Source organism: Macrobrachium rosenbergii, unplaced genomic scaffold (genome assembly GCF_040412425.1).
Source record: "Macrobrachium rosenbergii isolate ZJJX-2024 unplaced genomic scaffold, ASM4041242v1 13890, whole genome shotgun sequence".
NCBI classification, from domain to species: Eukaryota; Metazoa; Arthropoda; class Malacostraca; order Decapoda; family Palaemonidae; genus Macrobrachium; species Macrobrachium rosenbergii.
The window spans coordinates 665,519-681,598 of NW_027100720.1; the positions used below are offsets into that span (position 1 = coordinate 665,519).

Consider the following 16,080-nt stretch of genomic DNA (forward strand, 5'->3'; position numbering starts at 1 on the left):
TCTCTCTCTCTCTCTCTCTCTCTCTCTCTCTCTCTCTCTCTCTCTCTCATAATAATTGTGCTATAAAGAAACTTCACATTGGAAGGAAATGAGTCTTTAAGGAGTCAGGGATCTCAGAATGATCTCGACAAGAGGGAGTTCCACTGAGTCAGAATCCCTTCCGCCTTGCTTACCTGTACAGGGGACACCGACATCTTTCAATCTATTAAGATTGTTTGTAATTTTTTTTTTTTTTTGTAAATTCCGTTTCCTACTATTACTGACTTTCATGTTGTGAATTAATTTGTGCATTTATTCCTACTTTTCAAACCGCACTCAAGAATAGATGGAGTCCCCTGATTTGCAATTTTGCATAAACATTTACTTACTAGAATGCAATATATTTATTTTGTTTTTGTAGTTTTCTGTGTCGTTTGTTTGTGTTGTTATAGAATGTGATTTTGCAGAGGATTTAAGATTATTGGGAGTGCAAATCCTGTGAAAGGTTTTTGTGCTGTGAAAAAAAGTTGTATGATTGCCTTCTTGAAATGAGAGGCACATTCGTTTGCTATGACAAATGACTAGTGCTTGTCATTGTCCTTTGGACTAGTTTTTGCACTGTTGCTTATTTTACTGACAATGGATTAATTGGCATTGAATATATTCTTTGAACTGCTTATTCTGTATTCTTCATTTCTCAGGCTTGCCCTGTGTCGCTGAGTGAAATGTCCTATACAGCACACATTTCTAGGCTATAAGTATTGCTGAATATACCAGAAAAGCCAATAGGATGCCAAGTTACTACCTCTGGTTCGATGCATCATATGGGATGTCGGTATGTCTAGGAGCAGTGGGGGCCTACCTGGTACTTAACCCAATAGACTCCCTCCTCTCCAAAACCCCCTCTGCCTAGAGGTGCCGTCCATGGTCCACACCGCTACTGCTAATTCTACCTAATGCACCATCCAACTTATAGCGCGCTCTATAAACAACACGTTGATTTTTGTGAACTGGGTTTGCCATCTTTATTTTCCTTTACGGATTATTTAGCTCACACCTGATGGCTTCAGTTGATGAGGCGCATCTTCTTCAAGTTGAGTATTCAATTTTGAATGTTTTTGGACTCGATCGGGTTATATAAGTCCCGTTTATTATTTACGCCTGATCGGCTGGGGGCCGCCATTTCGTGTTCGTTCGTGGCAGCTACCCACAGCCTTATTATCTGAATGCCTTCTTTCGTCCAAGACGATTGAATATTAAATTACTACGTTCTTTTAATGATAGTTTCAATTTTTGCTCGATCTGACGCGATCGGCTATTATTATTATATCTTAGAAGTTGAAAGTTGGGCTATTACAAGCTTTTCTTTATATGCCTTACATCAGTACATTTGTTAAATGTGTTATTATACCATTTCATTTAATTATCAGTTCTTGAGTCTGTTTTGGGTGGTGTTTGTTAGCCTACCTGACCAGTTTGGCTTGCGATTCTTGGAAGGTAAGGCTAAGTTAACCCAGTCTTCCTTCCTTCTTTGACATAGGCCTGAGTAGGTAGTTTCTTGGGTGGCCTTCGTTCGAGTTTAGTGCAGGCCTTCCTCCTGACAGTTGGATTCTTCAATCTCGGAAGGTGGAGGTTTGGCGCTAGCTTTCTTTCTCATTCGTTATTAGGCGGTCCTGGCCTACATATCCAGGAGATGTCTTCAGGAGGTTAGTGGCGATGGCTAATGTTTATTTTTGGCATGTATTTTCTCACCCCCCTTTATATCAGTCTCTATTGTCTTGCTCTCCTTTGGGGCATTTTAGGCTTAGCTCACTGCCCCTTCGGTTGAATGACACTTCATTAACGGAGGTGCCTGAGCACCTGACCTGTTGTTGTTGCCATGCTTCACTCCCGCTTCTTCCCCGTTCCGTCATCCGGACTTGTTCCAGCAGCTATCGTTAGCTCGCTTTTGTTCTTAATACGACTTTTGCTTGAGCGTCGTTGCTTTGTTTACGGCGGAATTGTGGAGGAGCCGGAATGAATATTGTTTATATTACTGTTATTATTATTTCTGTAGTTTCTGTGATCGGTGTTCGGTGATTCGTCCCGAACCTTCGCTCCGGCAACTAGTCCTCCCTGGTTGTTGATTTCTGTGTGTATGGTTAATTTTCGTGACGCTCCGGCGTCACCGGAATTGCTTTCGCATGATCCCCAGCTCAGGTTTGGCCCACTGTTTAGGATCATTGGAGGTTCCGCCATATCCACAGTTCTCCAACTCGGCGTGAAGAATATTTTACTTTAAGTTTTTACTAGTTTTAGCGTTCCGTAACCTATTTTAGATACTCGTATCAAATTTTTATTGTAGGTGGTGCATTGCCAGGAACAGGCTGCGCCTGCTTGCAGCGCCTGTAGCCCGCGTGGCATGCGGAGTCGCATGCTGGTTGTGCGTCGTCGATGACCACCTCGTCTGGCACCCAGGCGGCTGCGGCGTGCTCGCGCTCTATTCAGATATGGTTGATGATTCAGTACATTACCCTTCAATTGTATTTAACACGGTTGCTTCAAACAGTTATGTTTATATTTGACATAGATAATATTGTAATCCCTTTATTGACATGTTATTCCAATTAACAGGTCCCTCGGTCGTCAAGCTTGCGTCTCTGGCGACACTGAAGATCTGGGTTGTGGCTTTGGTACTTAGCGTTGGTCAGGGTGTCATATGTGCTGGCAGAGGATATCTGCAATATCCTGCCCCACAATGCTAGGGCCTCTGCAGCCGCTGGCCCCCAGGCGCGAGCCTGATCAGCAAGATTGAGCTGGAGACCGTTCTCACCAGAAGATCCAGGAGCTGTCGGTGAAGTGGCGGTGGCCGTGCTATCAACCTGAACGTCAGACAGGTGCCATCGACCCAGAAGGAAGGTAGGGATGTAAGTGAGGCAGGTAGACCAGTTAATCATTGTCTTTCAGTTCTGCCGTCTTCGTCTTTATCCTTTCCAAGAGGATTCTCTGAAGCTCCACCTTGGGGACCCGTTAAGGTCGGTGATCCCCAAGGTGAAGTCCTCTATAGTGAAGACTCTACCTAAAAGTTATCTAAACCCCGAAAACCCCATCTGTAACTAGCTCCGCCAGGTATCATTGACTCCAAACGCGACTTCCGCTGAAAGCTACTACCTTCACAGGGGTCGAGAACAAATCAGTAGGTCTAAAAACCTGACTTCGACCTGAAGCTTTCGCGGAGTCAATGATGAGTTACTTTCTGAACAGGTCTCTTCTCAGTTCAAAAGCAATGTCTACTTAATCTTGCCTCAGGCCTTAGCAGGTCGTCAGGGAAATGCGTTCAGTCATGGCGGAAGATTAAAGGCCCCACAAGAGGAATCGCTGGCGGACTGGTTAGTTCAGGTCGGTTCAGCCCAACAGACTATGCCATCCCAGGCGCCTCTAAGCTGCCCGGCTTATGAGTTGTAACCCTTGGCATCCTGCGCTTTTAATACCTTAAGCTAATGGTAAATTAACCATCGAAGGCTGTGGCCGCCACTGTGGAAGATTACGAGTTCTTCCCGTCAGATCTTGTTTTCCCTTGGGAGTATGCTCGGCTTTCCGAGAAGCCCTGGTAAGGAGATAAGGTTTAAAGAACAGTGATCTTTCATAGGGACTTAGCGCGTCCCGGCATGGGTTAGGATCTATCTGACTGGGAGTGTTTGAACACTAGACTGACCCCTCATAAGGTCGATTTCACGATGTTCACCGTAAATGAGGATCTCCCAACTGCACCTCTAGAGTGAGTTAACCCAGCTGAGCTGGAACAGAGAAGCCTATGCCGCAAGTGAGACAGACCTACACTCTCTTCTCTTCCCAGCAGACTTGGAATGCTGGACTGGGCCTCCGGAAACCTTTACAGTGGTAAGCTAGATTCGGAGTGCCGCTTCGAATCTTTTCAGTGAAACAATTACCCAGGCTTTCAGGTCCTGATCAAGCTGAGTATGAGCTGATGCCGTCTCTTGAGTCTATCAATTCCGTCACCTACCGGCAGGTTGACGTCTGCTGTATGGGGATGACCTCTGTTCAGGATCCTGACCAGATCACTTCTGGCCTCTTTCCAGAGTGATTTGTTTGGCTTCATAGTGGCAAGGAGGAACTGCCGAAAATTTGTTCTGGCCGACGCTACCATCCGTCATGAGCCGAACAAGCTCATAAAATCCTCTGTCTGGGGGACCAACCTATTTCCCGAGGACATGGTCAACTCGGTGATCAGTGAGGCCTCAAGGGCCAATCAAAATCTCCGGATCCGTTGGACCTCGCTGAAGGAAGTCGTCAGAGTTTTGGGCCCACAACTCCAAGGCAGGAAGAGGTCTAGGAGGTTCCATCCTTACAAGACACCCCAGACCCAGACAATTGTTCAGGCAGTTCAGTTGACCAAATTGCCTTCCACACCTCCCCCCCAAGACATCCACACTATGTTTTACTGAACCAACCGGCTCACCATCGCTGGTTCCAACAACCTCTGTCTCTCGACGCTAACCCCACCTGAGTCTCAGACTTTCAGAGCTACCGCCAGTTCAGGGCAATAGAGGTAGGGGAACCTTCAGATCTAGACCCGGTCCCAGGCTCCAATCTCGAGGTAGAGGCTCAAGAGGAGCCAGAGACAGTAAGCCCTCCACTAAATGAGCCTCCCCAGGTAGGTGGGAGATTGCGCCTTTTCAGGGACCATTGGACATTCAGTCCATGGGCCCACAGTATTATTTCAAAGGGCCTAGGGTGGAGTTGGGTAGGGGGACCCCTCCATTTGTCGAGTTCTATCAGACTCCAACTTACCGGATCTGTTAGGCTGCACGAAGACCTTCTTTTAAAGAAGGCAATAAGAAAGTCAGACATCTAAAATTTCAGGGCCTTGTTCAGCATACTTGAAAGACTCAGACAAGAGAAGAGTGATTTTAGACCTATCAACTCTAAACTCTTACATTCAATGCGACGGTTCCGTATGTTGACCGTCTCTCAGGTGCGGACCTTGCTTCCCCGTGGGGCCGTCACCACCTCTATAGATCTTACAGACGCCTATTATCATGTTCCAATAGCAAGAAACTTTACTCCTGTAGGTGTCAAAGGAAACGAGCAGGTAAAAGTTACTGCTACTTTATTACAATTCCAGGCGGCTTATATGGCGGCCGACTGGCGCCAACCCGCGAAGTTGTCATAAATTGACTGTGACCTGAGAGTCGAGCAATAAACAATAACCACAGTGAACAGTACAAATTACAATGCAAAACGCTACAGAGCTACAATGTGGATGATCTTGATGCCTGTGGGCGAAGAGGAAGCATGTGATACACAATGTGTGACATTTGTATAAATACGCATAAAGTAAAAATGATTAAAATGCGTGACCTGGCGTTTTAGCGTGTTTAATTGGCCAGAAGAAAATGGGAAGTCACCAAAGAAAAACAAGTAAGCGGCATCGTAATTAAGTCTCCGCTGAGCTTGTTTTCTTTGGTGACTTCATTTCTTCAAGCTCAATTAGTCACGCCTAAAACGTGCCGGGTCACGCATTTTAATCATTTTGCTTTGTCGCATTGACCCCTACAAATGTCACGTCTCTCATGTTTCTTCGATTCACGAGCATCAGACATCCTGTATTTTGTATTCGAACCTGCTCGTTCACTATATATTCGGCGTGTTTATTATTTCCTTTCAGTCCCCTGGCTCGCGAGCGAAATCAATCGGCAGCCTCTCTTTGCCTGAATATAGTAACGTAACTACCTGCTCATTTACTGTTTTCTGCTAGTAGTGTTTCCAATTGACGCTGGTAGAGATGCGCGGCGAGTCAGCGCGCTCAGCTGGTTACAGCGCTGTGTTTGGGCAGCTAAAGGCGTTTCGATCCTGGAGCCAGACTAAGTGGCCATGTGGAGTCCGCTAATGGCTCGAGGATACTCGAGGTCACCACTATGGTGTCAAGAGCAAACGGTAAAGATTACTGCTACTTTATTCTGAATCCAGGCGATTTATACTCTTGACGACGACTCCATACGCGAGAACAATGGAATTGACTGTGACCTGAGGTCGAAACAATAAACAATAATATACAGTGAGCGATTACAAATTACAATACAAAACATACAGAGCTACAATGGATACAGTCTTGATGCCTGTGAATGAAGGAAACATGTGATACGCAATGTGTGACATTTGTCTCATCATAAAGTAAAAATGATTAAAATGCGTGACCTGGCACGTTTTAGGCGTGACTAATTGAGCTTGAAGAAAATGGGAAGTCACCAAAGAAAACAAGCTCAGCGGAGACTTAATTAATGGCGCCGCCGAAACACTATCCTGGCGCCGATGTGGTGACTTTACACTCCCCTTACCTGGGGTTCAGACTGGGAAGACAGGCTTACTCGTTCAGAGTAATGCCTTTCGGACTAAACATGGCGCCAGGATCTTCACCAAATTGGGGCTTAGTGGTACAGGAAACTGAGATCTCAAAGATTATCAAGGTCGTGGCTTATCTGGGCGTCGGCTAATCTGGGCTTCCAGCGTCCGAATGTCGGAAGTCAACCAGTTAGTCATTCAGTTCCTAGAGTATCTGGGTTTTCATATAAACTTCGAAATCTACGTCTAACCGGCCAAATTTCGGTGGCTGGGCATTCAGTGGGACTTAAGCACCCACAAGCTTTCAATTCCCCCAGCAAAATGCGAAGGCCAAGCAACAAGACAGTTTCTCAAGTGCAAAGCGAGACTCTGCGTCATACTCAGAAAAGAATCGTGGGTTCCACTTCAGTTAGCGTCCATAACAGACATATATAAAAGCAACGAAGGACATAAATCGAGTGTGGCGGAGCCAAGCCAATGGCAAATTCAGAGACAAAGTCTCCCTCATACCTCCAATCTTAAAGAAAAGACTTCGCCCCTGGACAACGGCCAAAAGTCTTTCCAAATCGATTCCATTACAATTTCCCCCTCAGCCTGATCATCACGGACACATCTCTGACCGGTTGGGTGGTTACTCACAATACAAAGTTCAGGACTCTGGTCGAACCACTTTACCGTCCCTTCCACATAAACATTCTGGAAGCAATGGCAGTTCTCTTGACTCCTGAAACGCTTACGTCCATCCAGGAACATACATGTCAGATTAGTTCTGGACAGTGCAGTGATAGTTGTTGTCTGAGAACAGGAGGTTCAGACAACTCACATAAATCATATAATGTTAGCAATCTTTTCATTAGCAATGAAAAACCATTGGCACTTGTCAGCCACACATCTGTCAGGAGTGAGGAACGTGATTGCAGATTCTCTGTCAGAGTGACTCCTCTGGAAGATCGAATAGTCTCTGGACAAGAAATCCTTCAATTGGATTTGCCAGCAGATTCCAGACTTCAGAGTGGACCTGTTTTGAATCAAATCACAAACTCCATGTTATATAGCTCGAACCTGGACCTCGGGTTTACGCTACAGACGCAATGTCAATATTAGACTGGAACAGATGGCCGTCTGTCTATTTCCTCCAGTAAATCTTCTGTGGAAAGTTTGCACAAACTCGAGTCATTCAAAGGTCAAATAGCCTTGTGGCCCCAACTGGCCGAAGAGCAATTGGTTTCCCCTTCTGTTAGAGTGACTCAGGAGCCTTGCAAATTCCTCATCCAATGTTAACCCAAGTAGTACAAACTCAGACTGTGTCAGCTTCCTCAGAGTGCTGAATGCCTAACTTTATGGATTTCATGAAGTTTACGGCTCGGAGAAAAATGCTAATGTTGATCCTCAAAACACAATGTTTTGGAATCGAAGTAAGAGAGAGAGTCTACTCTTCGTCAGTATGGATTCAGCAGTCAAAAAACACTAACTTTTCTGAAAGAGTCAGATGTTCATACTGACTACAAATCTTGATCTCATTTTTAAAGCCCTTTTTGACAGGTCACTGGCAATAGTACCATGCACTACAACTAAATCACCTTAAAGAAAGTATTCCTATGGGGATTTAATATTGATCTAACGGTCTCATATTTTTCATCTATTCCTAAAGCTTGTGCATCTTGGACAACAACCCGTCTAAAACAGTTTCTTGGTTTTAAATGACGTTTTAAAATTAGCTATTTACTCAGACACAAATAAAGCCTGAATCTTGCCTTATTCGACTCTTCTTAGAAAAACTTTGTTTTTAATTAGCCTGAACTAGGAGCTAGAATCTACAGACTTTCAATGTGCTGAAGTCGAATCATGTGGATATCACTCCCATCCAGGAGAGAGTGCTACTCTCTCCAGATCAAATGTTTTAGCTAGAATGAAGACCACTCTAGTGGGTGAGATGCTCCCTGGAGAGAATAATACCTTCGGAAGATCCCTCTCTATGTCCGATTAGTTTACATTAAAAAGCCTACCTGGAAAGGACCTCTCAGAGGTCTTCAGTCCACATTTTGTTAGAGAAAATGGTGAACCATTTCATGATAGCATTAGACAACAATGCTTTATTTTAAAAAACAAGCTAATCCGGATTCAATCCCCCAAGTCCATGATATCCGGGCTGTAACCTCAGTTAATTATTTCCAACATATATGAATTTTGAGAAATTAAGAAATGTGGGCTAAATCCCTAGAGTCTTTAAACGTCACTACCTTAAATCCTTGGAGGCTCTGAAGTTTTCTGCTGTCGCTGCAGGGAACATTGTTTCCCCAGAGTCAGCCTAATATTATATTATTTTATTATTTGTAATTTGTTATTTGTATTATGTAATTGTAATTTATGTTAGTATTTTGCCCTACCAATTGGTACCTCTCACCTACCTGCCTCAGCATGCTCCCACGATCCTTCCTATCTTGTTGTCTGGAGTTTGGGTTGCTTCCTGCAATCCTTTCTGGCTTTGTTTATCATAACTGTATTTAAGTTTTCACCAAATCTCGTTATTCTAGGTGATGGTTACTAGTTTACTTATTAACCTTAATATTGTAACTACATTGTTTGCATTAATTAAGACAGTTGTAGCCCTTTTGTACATATTTATATTTATTAGCTATTTTGGATTAGTAAAAGCATGTTAAAATAGAATTTTTATTTTCTCCTTAATACAATTAATCCTTTAGAGATTTACAAGCTTCTTTGGTCATTCTCTGCTACTATTTCCACTCCAGCGACACAGGGTGTAGGCCCAGAAAAGGGATTTGACGAAGGAAAAATCTGTTTCTGAGTGAAGGCCTATTAATATCAGCTCATTCCTTCCCTCTCTATATTTCCACCCTGGAACTAGCCAAAAAGCTTGCAGGTGCTATTTCGAGATGGTGCATTGTGGGTAGAATTAGTAGTAGCGTTGGTGGACCGTTGTATCAGCACCTCTTAGGCAGAGAGGAGTTTTGGAGAGGAGGAGTCTATTGGGTTAAGTGTCTGTGGTAGTGGCCCCCACTCGCTCCTAGATGACATACCGACATCCTATAAGGATGTATCGAACCAGAGAGTAGTAACTCTGGCATCCTATTAGCTTTTTCTGTGGTATATCGTAATACTTATACCTAGAAATGTGTGCTGTATAAAGGACATTTCACTACAGGCGGCCTGACCTTCACCCAGAAATAGATTTTCCTTCAAGTAAAATCCCTTTATTGTTATTCAACCAGCCAAATTCGTACTTAATATTCTTGTTATTCAGTAATAGGTGTACTGAATAATGTTATTTCAACCAACAAATTTGTGCTGGATATTATTGTTATTTAACCAACCAAATTTGTGCTGGATATTATTGTTATTTAACCAACCAGATTTGTACTGAATATTATCGTCATTCAACCAACCAAATTTGTACTGAATATTATTGTTATTCAGTACAGATTTGGTTGATTGAATCTCTACCAGTGGTCACAAGAAGCTATGATGGTGCCTTAAAATTCTTATTGATGACTCATTTTAATTTGATTTCACAAACTTCAATACTTTTCATTCTTGTGCCAAGTCTTCTGCAGTTATTTTATCGTACTTTCTCAGTCAATGTAGGTGACGGGATATTCAAATAACTACCGTATTTTATTTATCCTTTGTATTTTAATAATTTATTTCTATATTTGTTAATTTATCAATTTGTCTTTTGTATTTTCTAATAACTGATCTTATTACCTTCTGTAAGTTCTTCCAAATGAACACTTTAATATTTTTGGAAGCTTCTTGAATTTCAAGTCATTGGCCCCTGCGGGCTTATTCCATATGAATAGGGTTCGTCTTCTGAATAATAATAATAATAATAATAATAATAATAATAATAATAATAATAATTAATAATAATATTAAAAATGATGAGTAGTATTGGGTCAAAGATTTCCTGGGGATGACGTCAGCTGCAGTCGATAGGGGAGAAATACTTTAGTGTGATTCTACACAAAGGTGGAATATTGCGTGTGGATAACATATTATTGTGTGTGTGTGAATGTGTGTGTGTGTGTGTGTATTAATATTAATAATAAATATGACTGTATTTCATTCCTTTTACTGTACCTCCGTTCAGTTTCATAGTGCAACTGTGAGGCTTTCCCCCCGTTACGCCTTTCAAACCTTCTTACTGTCAGTTTCCGATTCAGCGCTGAATGACCCCATAGGTCCCAGTGCTATGCCTTTGGCCTAAATTGTATATTCTTTCCTATTTCTGTTTATTACTGGAGTTTAGTCATGTCGATGAAGTTTTTTTTTTGCAAGCAGTTCAAACCATATATTTTTTTAAATGAACCTTACCTCTCAGTCATATAACTTTTACTTCTGCTCTAATGGTAGTAAAAAGCATATGATGGAGAGGGGACAGATATTACAAAAATAAATACAAGAGAGAAGCTGTTATATATTTTTGTCTTTTTCAGGACTGGCGTGAAAGGAAAGAAAAGTGAAAATTGAATCCAGAATGATCCACAACTTTTACAGATGTATTCCAGAGTTCTGGAAGCTCCACTTATGACTCTTTGGAGATCAGAGACTTGACTTCGTACAGTAGTAATCTTGTACGTCATGTTTGTTCGGAGGTAAGGACCTCCCTGAACCTTGTGCAATTTTTCATTGTTCTTCAACAGGTTTTCCTCCTGTTACACCTTTCAAACCTCTTCAGTCTCTCAATTTCCCCTCATAGATCCCAGTGCTTGGCCTTTGGCCCAGATTTTATACAGTATTACATTCCAACAAGGAATCCTTCTCCAGTCTTGCCAAATAAAATACCAAAGGAACTGTAGGAATGCAGGATTCCTTGTGGTGTCCATCTTTACTCTTTCTATTTGCTAAATGGCCTTCCTCTATTGGCGTACCTGCCAGGATATTAAGGTCTTGAAATGTCTTGTGTTTCTTAAGGTGACTGGTTGCAATGTTGACACATCCAGAACACCACCGTCAAAGAGGACAACGTGTTTTCATGTTAGTTCCTTGGGTATGAATATGTGACAGTACAGTACAGGCAGTCCCCGGTGTACGATGGGGGTTCCTTTCCTTTGCCGAAAATCGTCAAAAATCCTAAGAAAACCTGACTTTTAATGCTTTGGGTGTATTGAAAACGATGTAAACTGCATTTTCATTGAGTTTTCCATCAAAAAAACCTCCAAATTTTGATTATTCTGCCTTTTGTAGCCATATTTCTTCCTTCGGATTGGCGTTGTAACCCCGGAACATGCGTCGTAAACCGGGAAATAATTTCTGATGAATATATTTGAAAAGCGTCGTAACCTGGGAACGTTGTAAGCCGGACCCGTCGTAACCCAGGGACTGCCTGTACTTTATAGTACAATACACTGTACTGTAAAATGATGAAAGCCTAACCTTATAACCTTTTGAGTGTCTTCTACAAGACTTATATCTTCATTCATGTTGTTGCATATAGTAGTACTGTAATCCAACTGTTCTGAATAATATGCAGACCGTTACTTACTGTTGCAGATTAATGTGAATTAGGAACATACCAGTATGTAATGAAAATATTAACATTAGAACTGCACAGTATACAGTTCATAATATACAGTAAACCCCCGTATTCGTGTTCTCACAATTCATGGACTCACTCATTCGTGGGTTTCTCTGTGGAATGTATCTGTAACACCATTTGGAAACAGACAAAATATTCCGTGTAGGAATATCATGTAACATGCCGACTGGTCTGTCTTCAGAAGGCGATGGAGGGGTTTGGCCCTTACTCCACTCCCTGACACTCACTCTACCCTTAGGTCCCACACCCCTCTCTTTGAACAGCGAGTCTCTCTCTCTCTCTCTCTCTCTCTCTCTCTCTCTCTCTCTCTCTCTCTCTCTCTCTCTCTCTCTTGCATTCCACATAAAAGAAATGAAATGGTTCGTATAAGGAAAACGCAATCTTTCCTACAAAAATAGATTTATTATTTAAAGCAACCCAACAAGTAATGAATAAACAAAGCAAAGATTAAAATGTATCATAAATGAAATTGTCAAGCAAAAAAAAAATCCAACCCTAACTCAAAAGTCTAATCATGGCTAATGGCCTGTAAAGTCAAAATATTCTCACATACTCCAACTTAAGTATTATTAAGTCAAGTCTCAAAAAGTCAATCCACACAGAGATATTATACTTTGCAAAGGTATGCATTATATGTCTCTATAGTACCATCATGACTACATCATATCATTGCCCACAAGTCATCACCACAACCCGACAACCATGACACCTGTCGAAAAATTAAATACAAATAAGAACAATTTCCCCAAAAAATATGCAAGTATAAACAATAAAAAATGCATGGTTAAACAGAACACAATAAAATAAAATATTGAAATGGCAAAAAAAGGTATATTGAACTTTGCACACAAGTTCAAAAATGTCTTGAAATATGGTGAAAAACCATAAGTCCACAATTCACATAGAAAAAATCAAGAGTCTGGACAATACCTTATTCTGCCGGTTCTAAGCGAATGCACACACAACAGCAACGTCTTGACGATACTGCTTCAACTACGGTAATGAAAGACCGGACTAATTTTTGGGCAGAATTAGACACAAAATCGAGATTCTGTAACATCTACAGACTCATGTACACACTTAACCTTGATCATATGATGGAGCCAATGTGTGTGCTCATCAGGTTAATTACCAGATGTAACAGTATTTGCTGAATGAACGATTTCGCAACTGACGGCTTCGCGACAGTACCATCTCTAACAAATTCCCCTTCATCATCTGTTCTGACAATGTTAAGCGACCATATTTTCTGAAATATATCTACCCATTAAATAAGCGGAAAATTCACCCATTCCCGGTATTTTCACTGAGAAATATTCACTAATTACTGTATTTTCATAGAATTTTCATGAATAAATGAACTGTTTGTGATAAAACTATTGAAATACTCAGGTCTAAGCATTTTTACAGGGTTTTTCTGGTGTTTAAACTATTAAAATGGGCAATTCTGAGTGTTTTTAGAGGGGTTTTAAGTATTCAGAGATTTTAGCTATTCGTAGATACGGGGCGTTCACTGTATACAGTATTAATTAAAGTACAGTACTGTGGAGTACAGTACATACTGTACTGTACTTCTGTGCAGTAAAAATACATTTTGTTATATTTAGTATTACCATGTAGTGTGCGCACAGTATACAAAGTGAATACTACTTCCTTGTTGCTTTGAAATTGTCGTGCTTCATAACCCCTGTACAGTACAGTACGTAGTGTACTTACAGTAAAATGTTGGTATGGCCATTTTTGTGTACAGGAGTGTATTGTACAATGCTGTGCTATCACTGATCCTGTATGCGGCTTCTAGAGGGAAAGTATTTTGTAAACAATATAAAATGTATAAACATGAAAAAAGTGAAGGATTCCTTACCTGATTTTAGTGATTTTGAAAGATACAGTACTGGTTGTGGGAGATGGAGATGTGTAGTACGCAGTACAGTACAGTACTGTACTTAACACTTATACAGTACAGTACACTGTATACTGTAGTTGCCGGTGAATTCTGGACATCAGGTACACAGTCTGTAATGAAAATATTAAAATTATTATTATGCAGTGATAATATTTTGAGTATATGTACAGTAATAAAGTACAGTACATACTGTACTGTAGTAAAAAGATAATTATGTTAAATACTGTACCATGTATATGTACAGCAGTATGTACAGTATACCAAATAAAATAAAAAAAGGAATCTTGCTGGGAGTCTAGAATAAGATAAAAATGATGCAGTACAGTACCCATGGTCTTGTGTAACAATTGAAATGGCTCAACCAGTACTTTCCTTCAGAAATTGCACTGTACACCTAAAAATATAGTACAGTCTGTACAGTAAACAAAAATGAAGAATTCCTTCCCTGGTGGACATTGAGAGGGTACAAAGTCTTATCTTCTGAATCTGGAATAATGGTACAATCTGTACAGTACAGTACAGTACTACCGTAGTACGTTGTTTTGTCTAAAATTTATAACAATATATAAAACCATTTAAACAAAAGGGGGTTCAGCTGACGCGAGTGGGAACCTTCAAAGGTTTCTTGAAAGGAATCTGGTTCTTCTGCAAACATGAGGCTCATTTCTGGAATGACAATAAAAAAATGAGGTTATGAACAGTACTACATAAATATATAGTAACATAAAGTACACTTTTAAACATCTAACTTACCTGGTAGTTATATATATAGCTTAAGTCCCTGACATCCACAGTAAAATTTCAAACTCATGGCAATCGCTGATGGGTAGTCAATTGTACACTTGTGCCCTCTACTAGTACGCAGGACATTCTAACTATTCCTCAGATCTTCCCACTGCCGCTGTACCGATTTGCATAAATTATTTGAATTCCTTTCGTTTGTACATGTTTTATGAGTTTTGGATTTGCTGGATTTTCTTGACTCTTTTAGATATTGTTGGTTTTGACCCTTGCTTGTTTGATCTCTCTTTACGATTTTCCCTTTTGATGTCTGACTCTGCTTCGAGGTGAGGAATGTGTGTGAGGGATGTAAGCCCAGCTTGCACTAAAGCCAGATTAAGTCCTCAATTTATGTAATTGCAGAGGTAAAGTGAGCTGGAGGACAGATGTAGTGGATGTTTGGAGTTTATCAGAGAGAAAGAGTGGATGGTTACTATCCTTCCGTTTTGGCTTAGAAGGGATAGGATCAGAGGCCGGGAGTAGTGAGTCTGGCTCTTCAGAGATGAATCAGGGGTTGACAATTCTCCTCTTAACAATCCTATTATTCCTTCCCCAGTAGTGTGGTAGTTTCCAGACCCCCACTGATACTCGATAATGAGCCAACTTTGAAGGATATGATGGCGGCCATTCAAATACATGGACCGAGGGTGAATCCCTACATAAGAACAGAGGGTTATGGTCGAATGTGAGAGATCTTAAACACTCATGTGTTAGTGAGGAAAATAAAAGTGCAAGTGTTGTGGAGTGCGTTACTCCCGGTCTGTCGTGCTCCTGATACTAGACCTCTTCCAAGCTCACCTTCCTGTGAGAAGGAATGGCCAAGCAAACTGAAAGGAGGCGGAAGGCTTTAGCTACGAGCAAGTGTCCCCTCAGCGTACCTGTTAGCGCTTACCAGGTTTTCGCCTGCGCCATGGAAAGCGAGGTTAAAGTGTTTTCGTTCTCGTCAGAAGACACAGTTCCCAGACGGGGCTGGCGTCATACGTCCGAGTCAAGACCCCTCAAGAGGAAACTTACTTCTGTGGAGCGGCGTCGGGAAGTGACGCTTCCTTCTCCAGGATGTAGTCATTGGAGCAGTCCAGAGCGTTCCCCTCTTAGCTCTGACGATTGCTCTCCGGTGAAAAGCAGACGTATATTGTCGCACGGGCGGCCGTCTGCTTCCGCTGAAGACAAATGAGATCGGGCGTCCTGGGCGTCGCCAGCGTCTCAGCGTAGAAAGAATTAGTAGCTGATATTGCGGCTCTCCTGTGATCCTCAGCGGCAGGTAGCTCCGCAAAATCAGTCTAATTCAAGACATGCAACAAGGCTCTCTTCCCTGATTCCAAGTCTTGCAGCCTGCCAGAAAAGACAGGTGCAGATTGCCTACCGTCCACCGGTGCATACGTCACCACAGGAAGCTTTTGACGATGTTGCTGGCGGCCAGTTCATAGTGACTAAGTTGGCGGGACGAACGTAGGAAGAATGTTTGTCCAGCTCAAGAGGTTCCGATCGTTGTACGTCAGCCTGAGGAAGCTTT

The 16,080-nt window shown here is 41.8% G+C and overlaps 1 long non-coding RNA gene across 1 annotated transcript in view; it reads left to right on the plus strand.

Annotated features, from left to right (window-relative positions):
- The window catches only part of LOC136837914 (uncharacterized), a 61,249-nt gene that overhangs the window by 33,510 nt on the left and 11,659 nt on the right, over positions 1 to 16,080 (plus strand). Inside the window, exon 4 of the long non-coding RNA XR_010852814.1 lies at positions 10,779 to 10,937. This is a non-coding gene — a long non-coding RNA (uncharacterized lncRNA). The remainder of the gene's footprint in view (positions 1 to 10,778; positions 10,938 to 16,080) is intronic.